A 21,215-nucleotide genomic window follows, 5' to 3' on the forward strand; every position below is an offset into this window, starting at 1 on the left:
TTTGGTAATATTTCTTTAAGTATTTGATAGAATTTACCAGTTTACCAATGAAGCCACCTGTACCTGAGTTGTTCTTTTGGGGAAGATTTTAAATTACTAGTTCAATTTCTTGTTATAGATATATTCAGATTTTCTGTTGCTTATTGGGCTGATTTTTATTATTTGTGTCTTTTCAGGAATTTTTCCATTTCATCTAAGGTGTCTAATGTATGGGCATAAAATTATTCACATAATCCCTTTTAATTCTTTTAATATCTGTAGAGTGGGTAGTAATGTCTTTTTGTTCATTCCTGATTTTGGCTATTTGTATCTTCTTTTTTGTGTGTGTGGTCAATCTAGCTAAAGGCTTGTTAGTTTTATTGATCTTTTCAAAGAACCAAGTTTTAGTTTCTTTGATTTTCTCCATTGTTTTTCTGTTTTCTGTTCCATTGGTTTCAGCTCTAATATTTATTATTTCCTTTACTTTCCTTGGATACAGTTTGCTTTTCTTTTTTAGTTTCTTAAAGTAGAAGGGTAGGTTATTTATTTTATATCTTCTTTTCTTACATAGATATTTAAAGCTACAAATTTCCCTCTAAGCACCATTTTCTCTGTATCCCATCCTGTTTTTAAAATTACACTTCTTATTATGAGATCATTGTGAATTCACATGCTATTCTAAGAAATGACACAGAGAAATCCCATGTACCCTTTACACAGTGTCCCCTGGTGGTAACATCTTAAAAACTATAGTAGCGTGTCACAACCAATATACTGACATTGATACAGTCAAGATACAGGACTTGTCCATCACCAGGGATCCCTTGTGTTGCCCTCATTTGGCTACACCTGGTTCCTCCTGTTCCCCTCACCCCCACCTTCCCCTCAGTCCTTAACCCCTGGAAACCACTAACCTGCTCTCCATTTCCATAATTTTGTCATTTCAAGAATGTTATATAAACAGAATCATACTTTGTGGGGTTAGTTTTTTTTTTTGTTTTTTTTTTTGTTTTTTTTTTTTTACTCAGTGTAATTCTCTGGAGATTCATCCAAGTTGTGTGTAACAGTAGCTCAATAGTTCATTCTTTTTTATTACTAAATAGTATTCCTTGGTATGGATGTACCATAGTTCGTTTAACCATTTACCCATTGAAGGACATTTGGGTTGTTTCCGGTTATCACTTATTACAATTAAAGTTGCTGTAAACATTCATGTACGGGTCTTTGTGTGAACTTAAGTTTTTAGTTTTTCAGAATAAATGCCTAAGAGTACAAATGCTGAGTAGTGTGGTCATTACATGTTTAGTTTTTCAAGAAACTGCCAAACTATTTTCCAGAATGGCTATACTAATTTTACATTCTTACCAGCAAGTGGTATCCAGTTTTTCCATATCCTCACCAGTATTTGATGTTGTCACTATTTTTTATTTTAGCCATGCTGATAGATGTATAGTGATACCTCATTGTGGTTTTAATTTGTATCTGTAATGGTTAATGATACCTAAACATCTGTCCATGGGCTTGTTTGCTATCTGTATATCCTCTTTGGTGAAATGTTTGTTCATATCTTCTCCTTATGTTGTAATGGATTATTTGCTTTTTTACAGTTGAGTTTAGAGATACTAATCCTTTCTCAGATCAATGTGATTTACAGATATTTTCTCCCAGTCTCTAGCTTGACTTTTCATCTTCCAAATAAGGTCTTTCACCTAGATGAAGTTTATATTTTGGTGAAGTCCAACTTACCCATTTTTCCCTGAATGGTGCTTTTGGTGTTAAGTCTAAAAATACTTCGCCTGAAAAAAAAAAAAAAGAATGCTTCACCTGGCTCTTTATCCTGACGATTTTCTCCTGGTTTCCTTCTAAAAATTTTATAGTTTATGTTTTACATTTAAGTCCACAATCGATTTTGAGTTGATTTTTGTATAAATTGTGAGGTTTAGGTTGGGATCCATTTTTTGGCCTATGAATGTTCAATTGATCCAGCACTATTTGACAAAAGGGCTTTCCTTCCTCCATTGAATTACTTTTTACACCTTTGTCAAAAGTCAGTTGGGCATATTTATTGTGGGTCTGCTTCTGAGTTCTCTCATCTGTTCATTGATCTAAATAGTTTTCTCTGCAACTATCACATAATCTGGATTACTGTAGCTATATAATAAATCATGAAATCAGGTAAAGTGATTCCTTCCACCTTATTCTTTTTTTTTTCCAAAATTCATTTAGCTAATCTAGTTCCTTTTTCTTTCCATATAAATTTTACGATAAGCTTCTCTATATCTGTAAAACAGTATTGCTATGATTTGATAGAAATTTCATTAAACCTGTGTATGAATTGGAGGAGCTTGATATGTTTTTATGGTGAGTCTTCCAGTTAATGAACACAGAATATCTCTTTATTTATTTAGAAATTCTTGTATTTCTTTAATCATTATTTTGTGGTTTTCAGCCTACAAGTCCTATCCATGTTTTATTAGATTTACACTTAAATATTTCATTTTTTTGACTGATTGTAAATGGTATTGTATTTTAAAATTTTGTGTCCTTGTGTTCATACAGTTGATTTTATATGTTTATCTTGTATCCTGCAATCTTGCTGAACTCACTTATTGGTTCTAGGAGTTCTTTCATAGATTTTTTACGTACACATTCATTTCATTCACAAATAAAGGCAGTTCTATTTTATTTTTCCAATCAAGAGGCCTTTAATTTCCTTTTTTCCTTTTTGCATTGGCTATGACTTCCAACACTATGTTGAGTAAGGTGATGAGAGCAAGCATCCTTGCCTTATTCCTGTTTTTAGGAGGAAAGTAGTCTTTCATCAAAAAGTATAACGTTGGCTGTAAGGTTTTTTTGGTAGATGCTAAAAATCAAGCTGAAGTAAACTTTTACCCCTATTTTTCGGAGAAATTTTATTGGGAATGGGTGTTGAATTTTGTCAAATGCTTTATCTGAATCAATTGATATGATTATGTGATTTTTTTTTCTTCTTTAGCTTGTAGATGTGAGTTTTGAATGTTGACCTAGGTTTGTATCCAGAGAATAAACCTCATTTGGTGATGGTGTATGATTTTTTTTTTTTTTTAAATTGTGGGGGCGCCTGGGTGGCTCAGTTGGTTGAACGTCCTACTTTGGCTCAGGTCATGATCTTGCACATCATGGGTTCAAGCCCCATGTCGGACTCTGTGCTGACATCTCAGAGCCTGGAGCTTACTTCAGGTTCTGTGTCTCCCTCTCTCTCTCTGCCCCTCCCCAACTCCTGCTCTGTCTCTCTCAAAATTAAATAAATATTAAAAAATGTTTTTAAAAATTATTGTGGTAAAACACACATAGCATATAATTTACCATTTTAGCCTTTTGAAAATGTACAATTAATTGTCATTAAGTGCATTCACAGTGTTGTGCAACCATCATCAGAACGTTTTCATCACCCCAAAAGGAAACCTCATACTCATTAAGCAATCATTCCACATTCCCATTTCCCTCAGCTCCTGTCAACCACTAATCTGCTTTTTGTTTCTTTGGATTTGCCAATTCTGCATATTTCATATAAATGGAATTATACAATATGTGGCCTTTTGTGTCTGGTTTCTTTCACTTAGAATAATGTTTTCAAGGTTCATCCATGTCATAGCAGTTGTCAGTACTTCTTTCTGTGACTGAATAATATGCCATATTTTGTTTATGCATTCATCTGTCGGTGGACATTTGGGTTGTTTCCATCTTTTGGCTATTGTGAATAGTGGTGTTATGAACAAACAGGTTTTGGTTTAAACACTCGTTTTCAATTCTTTTGGGTATATACCTAGAAGTGGAATTGGTGGGTCAAATGGTAATTCAGTGTTTTAACTTTTTGAGGAACTGCCAAACTCTTTTCCAAAGTGGCTCTGCCGTTTTACATTCCCACCAGGAATGTATGAGGGGTCCAGTTTCTTCATATCCTCATCAATACTTACATTTTACCTTTTGTTGCTGTTGTTATTATGGCCATCCAAGTGGGTATAAAGTGGAATCTCATTGTAGTTTTGGTTTACAAGTCCCTAATGATTAATGATGTTGAGCATCTCTTCATGTGTTTGTTGGCCATGCATATATCTTCTTTGGAGAAAGGTCTATGTAAGTCCTTTGTTCATTTTTAAAGTAGATCGTTTGCCTTTTTGTTATTGAGTTGTAGAATTTTTTTCAAATATATATTCTGGATCCTAGAACCCATATAATTCTTTTTATATACTGCTGATTTTTATTAAGGATCTTACATCTGCATTGATGAGGGAAATTGGCTGTAGTTTTCATTTTTTGTATTGTCTCTGTGGTTTTGGTCAGGGAAATGTTAGCTTCAAAATGAATTGAGAAGTGTTCCCTCTCTGTTTTCTGGGAAAGTTTGTATATAATTGTTGTTCATTCTTCTTTAAAAGTGAAAGCCATCTGGACCTGGAGATTTCTTTTTGGGTTTTTTTTTTTTTTTTTTTTTGAGATTAAAAATTCAATCACCTTAAGAGCTATAGGGCTATTCAAATTATGTATTTCACATTGGGTGCATTGTGGTAGTTTGTGTTTTTTGAGTAAGTGGTGCATTTCATCTTAGTTGTCGAGTTTTCATGTGTTTGCAGTGTTCCCTTATTATCCTTTCTATGTCTACAGGGTCTCTAGTGATATTTCCTGTTTCATTCCTGATAGTGGTAGTTTGTGTTCTCCTTCTCTCTCCCATCCTCCCTTTCCCCGCCTCCGTGGATTTCTAGAACATTGAAATGATTGTTTTTGTCAACTTTATAGTTACTTTTTGGGGACATAATTTGCCTTCCACCTTCCTTGAAAGTGTTGCCTCTGTGTAGTTGGCTTTTTTTTTCTTAATGGATATTTTTTTCAAGGTTAGGGAAGTTTCCCTTTAGTTCTAATTATCTTAGGAGTTTTATTTTTGTTTTGTTTTAAATAATGAATAAATGTGTATTGTCTTTTCTGTATCTTGTGTGATGATTATATTTTTTTCCTTTATAAAATATTATATTACTAGATTTTCTAATGTTGAACTCATCCTGATGCATTTTTCAAAAGTTCTACTTGATTATGTCACATTATTTATTTTAATACACTGCTTAGGGTTGTTATTTAGAAGATTTGCATGCATATTAATAAGTGAGATTGATCTGAAATGTTACTTTCTTTTACTGTTTTGTGAGTTTGTTATGAAGTTTATATTAGGTCATAAAATGGGCTGAGTAACTTTTATACTTCTGTTTCTTGAGATATATTGTTTAATATAGAGAGATTATCTTTTTTTTGGAAGATTTGGTAAAGCTTTTTAGTAAGACCATGGGCATAATGTTTTTTTTTTTTTTGTTTTTTTGTTTTTTTTTTTTATCAGGAGCAACATTTGATTATCAGTTTCTATTTTGGTAATTTATATTTCTCTCAAAATCTTTCCATGTGTTCTTAGTTTTCATCTGTACTGGAATAAAGTTGTTCGTAGTATTCTCATATGTTACTAAAAATTTCTGCCCTTATTGTTTATTATATTTCCTTTTCTGTTCCTAATATTGTTCTCCCTCCCTCTCTTTTTCTCTCTTTCTCACTGTCTTTTTTCTCCTTATGTTTCTGGAGATCAGACTTACTGGATTTTTTTCTGTTTTGGTAGTTTTTTCAGAGAACAACATTTGGTTTCGTCGATTCCTGTTTTGTTTTGTTTTCTATCACTAATTTCTACTCTTCCATTTTTACACCTGTCTTTCTACTTCTTTTGGGTTTACCTTTTTCACCCTAGGGTCCTGAAATGAGTATATAACTCATTTATTTTCAGCCTTTCCTATTTTTCTTTTTGCAACTTAAAAAAAAAAAAAACAATCCCTTTTTCCAGGAGCAGCTGCTGGATCCATCCTGTTTCTTAAAACTCAGGGTGTTATTTTTTATTGAGATAGAATTCGCATATTATTAAACTCCCCCATTTAAAACACATGATTCAGGGGTGCCTGGGTGGTGCAGTTGGTTAAGTGTCCAACTCTTAATTTTGGCTCAGGTTCAGTTCATGGTGGGTTGGAGCCCCACATCCAGCCCCATGTCGGGTTCCACCCTGTCAGTGCAGAGCCCAACTTGGGATTCTCTCTCTCTCCCCTCCCTCCCTCTGGCCCTCTCCTGCTTGTGCTCTTTCTCAAAATAAATAAATAAACTTAAAAAAAATAAAGTACATGATTCAGTGGGTTTTAGTATATTCACAATGTTGTGGAACCATCACCCCTATCTAATTCCAAAACCTGAAACCCCCATCTGTACCCATTAGGCAGTTATTTCCAATCCCAGCCCCTGGCAACAATTAATCTACTTTCTCTCTATGGATTTGGCTATTTTAGACATTTAGTATATATTGAACCATACGATATGTGGCATTTTATACTTGGCTTCTTTTATTTAGCATGGTGTTCTCAAGGTTCATCCATGTTGTAGCATCTATTAGTATTCCATTCCTCTTCATTGCTGAATAATATTATATTGTATGGATATACCACATTTTGTTTGTTCATTTGTCCAATCATGGGCATTTGGGTTTCTACCTTTTGGTTATTATGAATAATACTGCTGTAAACATTTGTGTGCAAGTTTTTGTGTGGACATCTGTTTTCATTTCTCTTCAGTATACACCTAGGAGGAGAATTACTGGGTTTGGATGGTGACTTTATATTTAATCATTTGAAGAACTGCCAGACTGTGTTTCAAAGTGGCTGCATCATTTTAATTCCCATATGTTAGGGTTCCTGTTTCTCCACATCACACCAACACCTGTTGTTATTATTATTTTCTCCTTTGGCTATATTCTTTTTTACTTGACATTGTTTACAACAGTTTTTTTTTTTAACTAAAGTTCATGATTTATATTAGGATTCACTCCTTGTGTTGTACGTTCTCTGGGTTTTGATAATTGTATAATTACATATATTCACCATTACACTATCGTACAAGATAGTTTCACTGCCCCCCAAGTCCCCTTGCTTTAGCTACTCATAGCTCCCTTTCTCCTTCCCCTTAAACCCCTGGCCACCACTGTTCTTTTCACTGTCTCCATTGTTTTGCCTTTTCCAGAATGTCATATAGTTGGAATCATACAATATGTAGCTTTTTCAGGTGGGCTTCTTTCACTCAGCAATATGCATTTAAAGTTCCTCAATATCTTTCTGGCTTGATAACTCATTTCTTTTTATCACTGAATAATATCTCATTGTATGAATGTATCACTGTTTGTTTAACTGAAAAAACAGCTTGATTGTTTCCAATTCTGGAAGTTTTGAATAAAGCTGTTACAAACATCATCCGTGTGCAGATTTTTCTGTGGACGTGAGTTTTCAATTCATTTGAGTAAATACTAAGGACGGTGATTGCTGGATCATATGGTAAGAAAATACGTTTAGTTTTTTATGAAACTGCCAAACTGTCTTCCAAAGCGGCTGTACATTTTGCATTTTCACCAGTAATGACAGTTCCTGTTGCTTATTATGACTTTTTGATTTTAGCCATCCAAGTGTGTGTGAAGTGGTATCTCATTATCGTTTTGATATGCATTTCCCTGTTGGTTAATGGTGTTGAACGTTTTTTAATGTGCTTATTGGCTATTTGTACCTCTTCTTTGGAGAAATGTCTATTCAGATCCTTGACTCATTTTTAATATTGGGTTGTCTTTCTATTATTGTGTTGTAAGAATTCTTTATATGTTCTAAATACACATCCCTTATCAGACTTGTGTTTGGCAAATCCCATTCTTTGGGTTTTCTGTGCATTTTCTTTTTTTTCTGCCTGTGCATTTTCTTGATGATGTCCTTTGAAGCACAGGAGTTTTTCATTTTGATGAAGTCCAATATGTCTGTTTTCTTTTGTTGCTGGTGCTTTTGGTATCCTATCTAAGAATCCTTTACAAAATCATGATTTGCTCTTAAACTCATAAGTCATTAGTAGCATTTTATTGTTCTACACATTTTTTCAGCTTTACTGAAGTATAAATGACTGAACATTTATCTTTTAAAAACATCTTTTTATTCTTCTTTTCTATCAGAGAGTAAGGTCTGTTGTTATTATTGATTTTTTTTGAAATTTGTTGAGACTGTCACTTATATCTGGTTATTTTTAATTATTGCTTTATATGTAACTGAGAAGAATGAACAAATTTTTCTTATTGGTGAGTTTATCTTGTTATTGGTTTGCTGATCTTAACTATATAGACATATCCTTCTCCAAATTTTGGAAAATTTCAGCCATTATTTCTTCAAATATTTTTTTTCTGTACTAATTTCTTTCTGCTGTCCTGGGACTCCAGTGGTGCAAATGGTTGATTCTTTGATAGTTTTTCTCAGGCCTGAGGTTCTGTTAAATTTGTTCACTCTTCTTTCTTTTCTTTTAGATTGAATAATTTCTCTTGACCTATCTTCAAGCTCACAATCTCTTTTCCCTGTCATCTGTGATGGTAAATTTTTTTTTAATGTCTATTTATTTATTTTGAGAGAGAGAGCAAGTGGGGGAAAGGCAGAGAGAGGGAGAGAGAGAATCTCAAACAGGCTCTGCACCATCATCACAGAGCCTGACGCGGGGCTTGATCCCACGAACCATGAGATCATGACCTGAGCTGAGATGAAGAGTCCTATGCCTAACTGACTGAACCGCCCAGGTGCCCCTGTGATGGTTAATTTTATGTGTCAACTTGGCTAAATTATGATACCTACTGTTTGGTCAAACACTGGTCTATATATTGCTGTGAAGGTATTTTTTAGATGTGATTAACATTTAAATTAGTAGACTTTGAGTAAAGCAGATTATCCTCCATAATGTGGTTGTGCCTTGTTGAGTCAGTCATAGGGCTTAAGAAAAAAGATTGACCTGCCCTAAGGAAGAAAGAAGTCTGCTTCCTAATTACCTTTGGACTCAAGACTGCAACAATCAATTTTTCCCTGGGTTTCCAGGCTGCTGGCCTGCCCTGAGAAGGATTTTGAATTTTCCAACCCCTACAATCACATTATGCAAATCTTTAGAATCTCTCCCATTTTCTCTCTCTCTCTCTCTCTCTCTCTCTGTATATATATTCTCTTTATCACTGGTATTTTGCAGTTTCTCTCTAATGTGTCCCCAAAAGTCTTTGTCCCCAAGAGGCACACACAAACTTCCAAAATGCTCCCTAGAGGGCGGTGTTGTTTCTTTTACACCCATAGCACTTCAGAGACTATTGTCATCTCTTCATTAAGGTTGCTGTTTGGCCAGAGAGTGGCTGGGTAGTGAGATCTGGGCTGTAGATCTCCAGCCTCTCATGATCTTTAAGGTTAGGCTAGTCTCCTCTTTAAAGACAAAATGACATGGATTCCAAAATTTTAAAGTAAGAATTGTGCCTGCAGTCCACATAATCCTGGTATATATAGCTATATATCATATAAAATGATGATTTTGTGTATATTATACACACACATCACATATATACTTCTGCTCTTGACTTCATCTAGTGAATTTTTTATTTAATATACTGTCATTTTATCCTCTAAAATTTCCACTTGGTTATTTTTTTGTAGTTTCTTTTTACTCTGCTGACAACTATCTTTTCTCATTTATTTAAAGGGTGTGTTTACCTCACAGGGCATAATTATAACAGCCTTGAACTCTGTAAATTTCAGTAGCTGAGTCATCTTGAGTTTGGCCATCTGTTGAATGTCTTTTCCCTTGGGAATTACTTTTTCTTGATTCTTTGTATGTCAAGTAATTTTGGATTGTATACTGGATATTTTGAATCTTATGTTGCAAGAATCTGGGTCGTGTTATAAAGTCCTCCAGTGGATGTGATTTCTTTTTAAAGCAGGCAATCAACCTGGTTAGGTTCTAACTACAAATTCTAGCTCACTGTGTAGTTGGAACCTACTGAAATGTCAGTTCAGTTTTCAAAGCCTTTGCTCTGATACTTTGGGCTTATCCTACATCTGGTCTACTTAGGGGTTAGTTTGAGTGGTGTTTTATATCATAGTTCAGTTCTCAGAGTCTTTGCTATATTGCTTTGGGTCTATCCCATGCGTACTGAGCTCAGAGGTGAGCCGGGGATGTATACTGGTTCATACATAGAATTAAAGGATCCTTTTCTCCAGCTCTCTCTTCTTTGTGACACTTTCCAGCTTTCAGGGGCCTATTTTTTCATTCCTCTGACCAGAAATATGGGGTTCCTTGGAGTTTTTCTCCTTGTGTTTCCTATAGCAACTCTGCTGGAGATTTCCCTGATCAATATTAGGAGAGAAAGTAGATACAAATGTATGGGTAACTCACCCCTGGACAAGTCACATCACATTTTTACTTCCCTTCCCAATCCACCTGCTTTTACACACTTTTCAGATTCTGAGATAACTGCTTGTTGTGTTTTTTTTCCAGAGACTTTAGTTGTTATAAGTTGGAGAGAAGAGACCGTAGTGGTCTTACTTGATCTTAGCTGGCACCAGAAACCAGTACATCCACAGTATTTCTTTGATTTTTTAACATTTTTTGAAAATATTCAACTTTGGAATTCATTCATTTGTTCAGTTAATGTTCATTAAATCTGTTTCATTTGCTAGGTACTGTGAACAAGACAACACTATCTTTGCTTGTGTCCATTCCTATTTGATAGGAGAAATGTTTTTTTTTAAGTTTATGTATTTTTGAGAGAGAGAGAGAGAGAGCGCACATGTGAGTGAGAGAAGGGCAGAGAGAGAGAGAGGGAGAGAGAGAATCCCAAGCAGGCTCTGTGCTGTCAGCACATAGCCTGATACCGGGCTCGAACCCACGAACCGTGAGATCATGACTTGAGCCAAAATCAAGAGTCAGATGGTTAACTGATTTAGCCACCCAGGCATCCCTAGGAGAAATGTTTTTGAGGGTTTCTAATGTAAGAGAGAGGAAGATTAAGATTGGACCCTGAGATATGTGGGAAGCCAAGATAGGATTGGAGACTAGCTTTTTACCACATACATGAAAGATGTGATTAGAATACAGGTTGTTAGTATTGATGCCAATAGCAAGAAAGAAGTTTGAGTTTCTGGAAGAAACCAACTTTTGAAACAGTTTCCATTTACAGACACAAATTCCTTTGCAGAATTTGCTCTCCACTTGCCCCAGTTATATACATTTTCCCCCTTTTTTAGTTCATTTTTTGAGGTCAGAAGTATAAATTCTAGCCAGATCCCTGGTCAAGCCTTTAGGGAGTTCCCAACTTGAGGCTATAGGAGTTGCTAATTATTGCATGGTGCCATTGTTCTACATTGCCCTAAATGGAGGGAGGGAGATTCTCCAATATTAGCATAAACTACAGCTGCATAATTTGTAGAACATTTGCCTTCTTCAAATATACTCGTTCTAACAGCAACATTTATCAAGATTTTTGTAAAAGAAAAATTGCACCGGATGAGTTAAAAAGGCAAGAAAGACTATTCAAAACTATTGCAATGAGGGAGAGAGATTGAACTCACCTCTAAAGTGTAGGCATTGAGGTGAGCTAGTGAAAAGTGCTGGACATTAGTGGGGGAGGTTGGTCTATGTGATTAGGCCAGCTGTACTTGCTAATTGGTGCTTATCAAAGTTAGGCTTCAACTCTTTCACCGAGGCTGGGAAATAGGAGTGCTATCTTTCTTGATAATTACATTTCTTTTCTATAGAGTATAATGCTTGCAAAATAGGTCAGTCAGAGAAAGACAAATACTATATGATTTCATTCATATGTAGAATTTAAGAAACAAGACAAACCAAGAAAAAAAGAAACCAAAAAGCAGTCTCTTAACTATAGAGAACAAACTGATGGTTACCAGAGGGAAGGGGGGGGGGGGAATGGGTGAAATAGGTGAAGGGGATTAAGAGTACACTTAAGATGAACTCTGAGTAATGCACAGAATTGTTGAATCACTATTTGTACACCTGAAACTAATATAACAGTGTATGTTAATTATACTGGAATTAAAAATTTTTAAACACTGTATTTCTTTTAGTGAGAGTCTGTGAGTGGTAAACTACTTCTCTTTCTGTAAATGTCTCTATTTTGTTTTTACTGTAGAATGATAATTTAACCTAAGTATAAAATCCTATGTTGCTAATAATTTCTCTTTGGAAATATTATTCCAGGGGCGACTGGGTGGCACAGTCGGTTAAGCGTCCAACTTCGGCTCAGGTCGTGATCTCGCGGTCCGTGAGTTCGAGCCCCGCGTCGGGCTCCGTGCTGACAGCTCAGAACCTGGAGCCTGTTTCAGATTCTGTGTCTCCCTCTCTCTCTGACCCTCCCCTGTTAATGCTCTATCTCTCTCTGTCCCAAAAATAAATAAACGTTAAAAAAAATTGAAAATATTATTCCACTGTCTTCTGGTATCAGTTGTTAAGTGGTTTAAAGTATGGTGACAGTCTAATTTTCATTTCTTAGTGATAATGCCTTTTTTCTCTTGTGGCTTTTAAGAATCCCTTTATCATTGATGTTTTGCAGGTTTCACTCAAGTTGTGTCCAAAAAAGTACCCACAAGCTTCCAAAATGTTCCCTAGAGGGCAGTATTGTCCCTGTTACTTCAGAGTCTATTTTGACTGAGGTTGCTGTTTGGCCAAAGGCTGGCTAGATTGTGAGATCTGGCGTGTAGAGTGCTCCCCTTTTTATAGATAAAGTGAGATGGAGTCCAAAATTTAAATAGGAGTTGTACCTACAGTCCACATAATCCTCATTCTGGGTTTATAGCCCATTAATATCTATTGCATTGAAGTTTTAAAAATAATTACTGGCGTGCCTGGGTGGCTCAGTTGGTTAAGCGTCTCATGGTCATGATCTCACATCAGGCTCGCTGCTGTCAGTGCAGAGCCTGCTACAAATCCTCTGTCTCCCTCTCTCTCTGCCCCTTCCCCACTGGTTCTCTGTCTCTCAAAATAAATAAATAAACTTAAAAAATTATTATCACTATTATTTTTTATTTTTAATAGAAGTACAGTTGACATACAGTATTATATAAATGTTTCAAGTGTACAACATCCTGATTTGACAATTACATACATTATGCAATGCTCACCACAATAAGTATAGTTGCCATCTGTTGCCATACTGTTATTACACTATTATTGACCGTATTTCCCATGATATACTTTTCATCTCCATGACTTATTTATTTGATAATTAGAAGTTTGTGCCTCTTAATCCCCTTCACTATTTCATCCTCCCACCCCCTCCCGTTTGGCAATCAACAGTTTGTATTTATGAAGCTGTTTTTGGTTTTGTTTGTTCATTCGTTTTGGTTTTTAGATTTCAGATATAGGTGAAGTCATACTATTTGTCTTTCTGTCTGACTGGCTTCACTTAGCATAATACCTTCTAGGTCATCCATGTTGTGGTGAATGGTAAGCTTTCATTCCCTTTTATGGCTAGGTAATATTCCATCGCATATATATACTACATCTTCTTTATTCATCTATTGATGGACACTAAAGTTGCTTCCATATCTTGGCTATTATAAATAATGCTGCAATAAACACAAGGGTACATTTTCTTTGTTAGTGTTTTCTTTGCGTAAACACCCAGAAGTGGAATTACTGAATTGTATGGTATTTCTATTTCTTTTTTTTTTTTTTTTATGTTTTTATTTATTTTTGAGAGAGAGGGAGAGACAGACTGCGAGTGGGGAAGGGGCAGAGGAAGAGGGAGACACAGAATCCAAAGCAGGCTCCAGGCCCTGAGCTGTCAGCACAGAGCCTGACGCAGAGCTCGAACTAACGGACCGTGAGATCATGACCTGAGCCAAAGTCGGACGCTTAACCGACTGAGCCACCCAGGTGCCCCTGGTATTTCTGTTTTTAATTTTTTAAGGAAACTCCACACTGTTTGTCACAGTGGTTGCACCAATTTACATTCCCACCAAGAGTGGACGGAAGTTCCTTTTCTCCACGTTTTCACAACACTTATTATTTCTTTTCTTTTTGATTCTAGCCATTCTGAGTGGCGTGAGGTGATATTTCATTTTGGTTTTGATTTGCCTTTCCCTGATGATTGGTGATGTTGAGCATCTTTTCATGTGTTTGTTGGCTCTCTGTATGTCTTCTTTGGGAAAGTATCTATCCATGTGTTCTGCCCATTTTTTGTGTTTTTGGTATTAAAGTTCTTTATATATTTTGGATATTAACCCCTTATCAGATACATCATTTATAAATATCTTCTCCCATTCAGTTGGTTGCCTTTTCATTTTGTTCATGGTTTCATTCACTGTGCCAAAGTTTTTTAGTTTGGAGTGCCTGGCTGGCTCAGTCAGTACAGCATGCAACTCTTTTTTTTTTGTTTGTTTTTTAAGAGAGAGGGAGAGTATGTGTGAGTAGGGTACAGGAGCAAAGGGAGACAGGAGATCTTAAGCAGGCTCCATGCTCAGTGTGGAGCCCAACACAGGGCTCAATCTCACAACTACAAGATCATGACCTGAACTAAAATCAACAGTTGGGTGCTCAACCAACTGAGCCACCCAGGTGCCCCAAGCATGCAAGTCTTGATCCTGGTGTGGTTAGTTTGAGCCCCATGTTGAGTGTAGATATTACTTTAAAAAGTGTTTTAAAATCCTTTTTAAAAAGTTTTTTAGTTTGGGGGCACCTGGGTGGCTCAGTCGGTTGAATGCCCGACTTCAGCTCATGTCATGATCTCGCGGTTCGTGAGTTCGAGCCTTGTGTCGGGCTCTGTGCTGACGGCTAGGAGCCTGGAGCCTGCTTCGGATTCTGTGTCTCCCTCTGTCTGCTCCTCTGCCGTTTGCACTCTGTCTCTCGCATTGTCTCAAAAATAAATAAACATTAAAAAAAAGTTTTTTGGTTTGATGTAGTCACAGTGGTTTATTTTTCCTTTTTTTTTTTTTAATGTTTATTTTTGAAAGAGAGAGTGCGAGAGGGGAAGGGGCAGAAAGAGAGGGAAGACACAGAATTAAGAGCAGGCTCCAGGCTCTGGACTGACAGCACAGAGGCCCAATGTGGGGCTTGAACCCCCAAACTGTGAGATCATGAACTGAGCTGAAGTCGAACACTAAACTGACTGAGCCACCCAGGCACTCCTTATTTTTGTTTTTATTCCCCTTGCTTGCAGAGACAGATTCAGAAAAGTATTGCTAAGGCTGATACACAAGAGTTTACTGCCTTTTAAGAGTTTTTGTGGTTTCAGAGCCCACATTTAGGTCTTTAATCCGTTTTGAGTTTATTTTTGTGTATGGTGTAAAAGAGTGGCCCAGTTTTATTCTTTTGCACATAGCTGTACAGTTTTCTACATCATTTATTAAAGATTGTCTTTTCCCCATTTTATGTTTGCCTCCTTTGTTGCAAATTAATTAACCTTGTAAGTATGGGTTTATTTCTGGGCTCTCCTGTTCTATTGATCTATGTGTCTGTTTTTGTGCCAGTGCCCATACCATTTTGATTACTATAGCTTTGTAGTATAGTTTGATCCTGAGATTGTGATACTTCCAGCTTTGTTCTTCTTTCCCAAGATTTCTTTGGCTATCCACAGTCTTTTGTGGTTTCATACAAATTTTAGGATTATTTGTTCTAGTTCTATGAAAAATACTATGGTATTTTGGTAGGGATTGCCTTCAGTTTGTAGATTGCTTTGGGTAATATGGACATTTTAACAGTATTAATTCTTCTAATCCATCAGCATGGTTTATCTTTCCATTTTTGTCATCTTCAATTTCTTTCATTAGTATCTTACAGCTTTCACTGTACAAATCTTTCACCTCTTTGGTTAACTTCATTCCTAGGTATTTTATTCTTTTTGATGCAATTGTAAATGGAATTGTTTTCTTAATTTCTCTTCTTCTAGTTTGTTATCAGTGTATAGAAATGCAACAAATTTCTTTCTTTCTTTTTTTTGAGATAGAGAGTGGGGGAGGGGGGTAGAGGGAGAGACAGAGAATCTTAAGCAGGCTCCACACTCAGCATGGAGCCCAGCAGACGGCTCGATCCCACAACCCTGGGATCATGACCTGAGCCAAAATTAAGAGTCAGATGCTCAATCAACTGAACCACCCAGGCACCCCTGCAACAGATTTCTGTATGTTAATTTTGTATCCTGCACCTCCACTGAATTCATTTAATTAGTTCTCGTATTTTTTTTTTAGTGGAGTCTTTAGGGTTTTCTATAGATAGTATTGTGTCATTTTCAAATAGTGATAGTTTTACTTCTTTACCATTTTGGATGCCTTTCTTTTCTTTTTCTTGTCTGATTTCTGTGGCTAGGATTTCTAGTACTCTGTTAAATCAAAGTGAGGACAGTGGGCAGCCTTGTCTTCTTCCTGATTTTAGAAGTAAAGCTTTTTGCTTTTCATCATTGAGTATGATGTTAGCTGTGAGTTTGTCATATATGGCCTTTATTTTGTTTAGGCATGTTCCTTCTAAACCTACTTTGTTGAGAGTTTTTATCATGAATGGATGTTCCATTTTGTCAAATGCTTTTTCTTCATCTATTGTGATGATAATATGATTTTTATACTTCATTTTGTTAATGTGGTGTATCAGGTTGATTGATTTGTGGATATTGAGCCATCCTTGCATCCTGGAATAAACTCCACTTGATCATAGTGAATGATTCCTTTAATGTATTGTTGAATTTGGTTTGCTAATAATTTGTTGAGAATATTTGCATCTATGTTTATTAGACATATTCATCTATATTTTTCTTTTTCTTTTTCTTTTTTGTATTGTCTTTGTCTGGTTTGGCTATCAGGGTAATGGTGGCCTCATAGAATGAATTTGGAAGCATTCCTCCTCCTTCTGTTTTTAGAAATTTTGAGAAGGATAGGTATTAACTCTTCTTTAAATATTTGGTAGAATTAACCTGTGAATCCATCTGGTCCTGAACTTTTATTTGTTGGGAGTTTTCTGATTATTGGTTCAATTTTGTTACTAGTAATCAGTCTGTTCAGATTTTCTATGTCTTCCTGATTCAGTCTTGGAAGATTGTATGTTTGTAGAGATTCATCCCTTTCTTCTAGGCTGTTCAATTTGTTAGCATATACTTTTTCATAGTAGTCTGCTATAATCCTTTGTATTTCTATGGAATCAGTTGTAACTTCTCTTTCTTTTCTGATTTTATTTATTTAGCCCTATATCTTTTTTCTTGAGGAGTTTGGCTGATGGTTTATCTATTTTGTTTATCTTTTCAAAGAACCAGGTGTCAATTTCATGGATCTTTTCTATTGTTTTTTAAACAATTGTTTTCTATTTCATTTTATTTCTTTTTTTTAACTTTTATTTATTTTTGAGAGACAGGGTGTGAGCAGGGGAGGGGCAGAGAGAAAGGGAGACAAAGCATCTGAAGCAGGCACCACGTTCTGAGCTGTCAGCACAGAGCCTGTCATGAGGCTCGAACCCATGAACCATGAAATCATGACCTGACCCAAAGTCAGATGCCTAACCAACTGAGCCACCCAGTGCCCCTATTTCATTTATTTTCACTCTGATCTTTATTATTTTCTTCCTTCTACTAACTTTGGGTTTTGTTTGTTCTTTTTCTAGATCCCTTAAGTGTAAAGTTAGATTGTTTATTTGAGATTTTTCTTATTTCTTGAGGTAGGCCTTTATGGCTATAAACTTCTCTCTTAGAATGGCTTTTGCTATGTCCCAAAGATTTTGGACCATTGTGTTTTTATTTTCACTTGTCTCCAGATATTTTTTTATTTCTTCATTGACCCATTGGTTGTTTAACACCATGTTGTTTAGCCTCCATGTGTTTGTGTTTTTTCCAGTTTTCTTCTTGTAATTGATTTCTAGTTTCATAGCGTTGTAGTTGAAAAAAATGCTTGATATGATTTCAATTTTCTTAAATTTATTTAAACTTGTTTTATGGCCTAACATGTGATCTATCCTGGAAAATGTTCCATGTGCACTTGAAAAGAACATGGATTCTGTTGTTTTTGGATGGAATATTCTGTATATATCTGTTAAGTCCATCTGGTCTAATGTGTCATGCAAAGCCACAGTTTCATTATTGATTTTCTCCCTGATGATGTATCCATTGGTGTAAGTGGGGTGTTAAAGTCCCCACTATTATTATATTACCCTCAGTTTCTCCCTTTGTGTCTGTTGATATTTGCTTTATGTATATAGGTGGTCCTATGTTGGTACTTAGATATTTATAATTGTTATATCCTCTTGTTGGATTGATCCCTTTATCATTATGTAGTGCTCTTCTTTGTCTCTTGTTACAGTCTGTTTTAATGTCTGTCTTGCCTGATTTAAGTATCACTACCCCAGCCTTTTTTTTTTTTTTTTTTTTTTTTTTGCTTCAACTTGCTTGGAATATTTTTTTCCATCCCTTCATTTTCAGTCTGTGTGTCTCTTTAGGTCTGAAGTGAGGTTCTTTTAGTCAGTATATAGATGGGTCTTGTTTGTTGTTGTTGCTGTTGTTTTTGTCCATTCAATCATCCTCTGTCTTTTGACTGCAGCATTTAGTCCATTGACATTTAAAAGTCATTATTGGTAGGTTTATACTTACTGCCCTTTGTTAATTGTTTCTGGTTGTTTTGTAGTTCTTCTCTATTTTTTTTTCTTCTTCTCTTGTTCACTTCCCTTATGATTATGTGACTTTCTTTAGTGTTATACTTGGATTCCTTTCTCTTTATGTTTTGTGTACCTATTACAGGTTTTTGATTTGTGGTTACTATGAGGCTCATATATAACATCCTATGTATATAGCAGTCTTTATTCAGTGAATGGCTGTTTAAGTTTGAACACATTCTAAAAGCACTACACTTTTACTCTCCCCTCCATGCTTTAAGTATATGATGTCATATTTTATATCTTTATATTTTGTGTATCTCTTAACTAATTTTTGTAGATAGAATTGATCGTAGTTCTTTTGTATTTTAACCTTTATATTAGCTTTATAACTGGTTGATCTACTACCTTTACTATATATTTGCTTTTACCAGTTAAATTTGTTCTTTTATCAGTCTGTCACTTCTAGTTATGGACTCTTCTGCTTTAACGTTTCTTTTTTTTTTTAATTTTCTTTTGACTTTTTTAAAATTTACATCCAAATTAGTTAGCATATAGTGAAACAATGATTTCAGGAGTAGATTCCTTAATGCCCCTTACCCATTTAGCCCATCCCCCCTCCCATAACCCCTCCAACAACCCTCAGTTTGTTCTCCATATTTATGAGTCTCTTCTGTTTTGTCCCCCTCTCTGTTTTTATATTATTTTTGTTTCCCTTCCCTTATGTTCATCTGTTTTGTCTCTTAAAGTCCTCCCATGAGTGAAGTCATATGATTTTTGTCTTGCTCTGACTAATTTCACTCAGCATAATACCCTCCAGTTCCATCCACGTAGTTGCAAATGGCAAGATTTCATTCTTTTTGATTGCCGAGTAATACTCCATTGTATACATATATACCACATCTTCTTTATCCATTCATCCATTGATGGACCCTTGGGCTCTTTCCATACTTTGGCTATTGTGGATAGTGCTGCTAAAACATGGGGGTGCATGTGTCCCTTCGAATCAGCACACCTGTATCCCGTGGATAAATGCCTAGTAGTGCCATTGCTGGGTCGTAGGATAGTTCTATTTTTAGTTTTTTGAGGAACCTCCATACTGTTTTCCTAACATTTCTTATAAGGCCAGTTTAGTGGTGATAAACTCCTTTAACTTTTGTTTATCTAGGAAACTCTATCTTTCCTTCAATTCTGAATGATAACCATGCTGGTTGTATGTTTTTTTCCTTTTAGGACTTTGAATATATCATGCCCCTCCCTCTTAGCCTGAAAATTTTTTGCTGAAAAATCAGCTGATAACCCTATAGGGTTTTTCTTATATAACTATTTGCTTTTCCCTTGCTGCTTTTGAAATTCTTTATCTTTAATTTTTGATATTTTAATTATTATGTGTCTTGGTGTGGACCTCCTTGGGTTCATCTTGTTTGGGGTTTTCTGTGCTTTGTGGACCTGGATGTCTGATTTGTTTCCCAGGTTAGGGAAGTTTTCAGCTATTGTTTCTTCATATAAGTTTTATGCCCCTTTCTCTGTCTTCTTCTTCTGGGGCCCGTATAATGTGAATGTTAGTACAACCGATGGTGTTGTAGAGATCCCTTCATTTCTCATGATGTTTAGAAATTACTTTTTCTTTTTGCTATTCAGCTTGGATGCTCTCCATTACCTTGTCTTCCAGATCACTGATTTGTTCCTCTGCATACTCTAATAAGCTGTTGATTCCTCGTAGTGTATTTTTCATTTCAGTTATTGTATCCTTCAGCTTTGGTTGGTTCTGTTTTATATTTTCTGTCTCTTTGTTGAAGTTGTCAGTCTTCTGTCAAGTCCAGCGAGTATCTTTATGACCATTACTTGGAACTCTTTATCAGGTAGATTGCTTATCTCCATTTTGTTTTGTTCTGTTTCTGAGATTTTGTCTTGTTCTTTTGTTGGGAACATATTCTCTGTCTCCTCATTTTGTCTGACTCTCTGTGTTTATTTCTATGTATTAAGTAGATCCACTACATCTCCTTTTCTTGAAAGTAGTGGCCTTATTTGGAAGGTATCCTGTGGTGCCGAGTAGTGCAGTCTCCCCTGGTTTCCAGAACCAGGCCACACCTGCTATGGTTGCACTGGCAGACAGGGCTGGCTCCCCACCTCTCACTTCCTGGGGCAGGAGTCACTTTGGAGGGATGCAATACCACTGGGGCTGCCTGCCAGGTGTAGCGGGGAGGTAGTTGCTTTGGGGGGAAGCCAGTCCCAACTGAAGCTGCCCACCAGGTATGGTGGGGTAGGAGTTGCTTTGGAGAGGCACCTGCCATGGCAGGTCTATAGGTGAATGCCAGAGTGGGGTAATAGGTGCTAGCAAGGTAGGTAGAGACTGTCAGAACTGACCCCCACAAGCATCTGGCTAGCTAGGCTGAAGGAGGATAAGATAAATGGTGCCTGCCAAAAAAACTAAGCTCCTAAAGATCTTTGCCCCTCCAGCACATGCCCTAAAGTTAGTCAACAAATCACTTTCACGTGTAACCCACGTGCTTTTCAAACTGCTGCCTCTGTGTTGGGTCTCGACCAAGTGTTATAGTGTGCCTGTGTGGCTCAGTCACTTAAGTGTCTGACTGTTGATCTCAGCTCAGATCATGATCTCACGGTTTGTGGGTTTGAGCTCCGCATCAGGCTCTGTGCTAGTGGCCCAGAGCCTGCTTGGGATTCTCTCTCTCCCTCTCTCTGTCCCTCCCCTGCTCACATGTGCACTCTTTCTCTCTCTCTCAAAAATGAATAAACTTAAAAAAAAAAGAAAAAAGTTAAAA

This window comes from Leopardus geoffroyi, chromosome X (genome assembly GCF_018350155.1).
Source record: "Leopardus geoffroyi isolate Oge1 chromosome X, O.geoffroyi_Oge1_pat1.0, whole genome shotgun sequence".
Taxonomy (NCBI): domain Eukaryota; kingdom Metazoa; phylum Chordata; class Mammalia; order Carnivora; family Felidae; genus Leopardus; species Leopardus geoffroyi.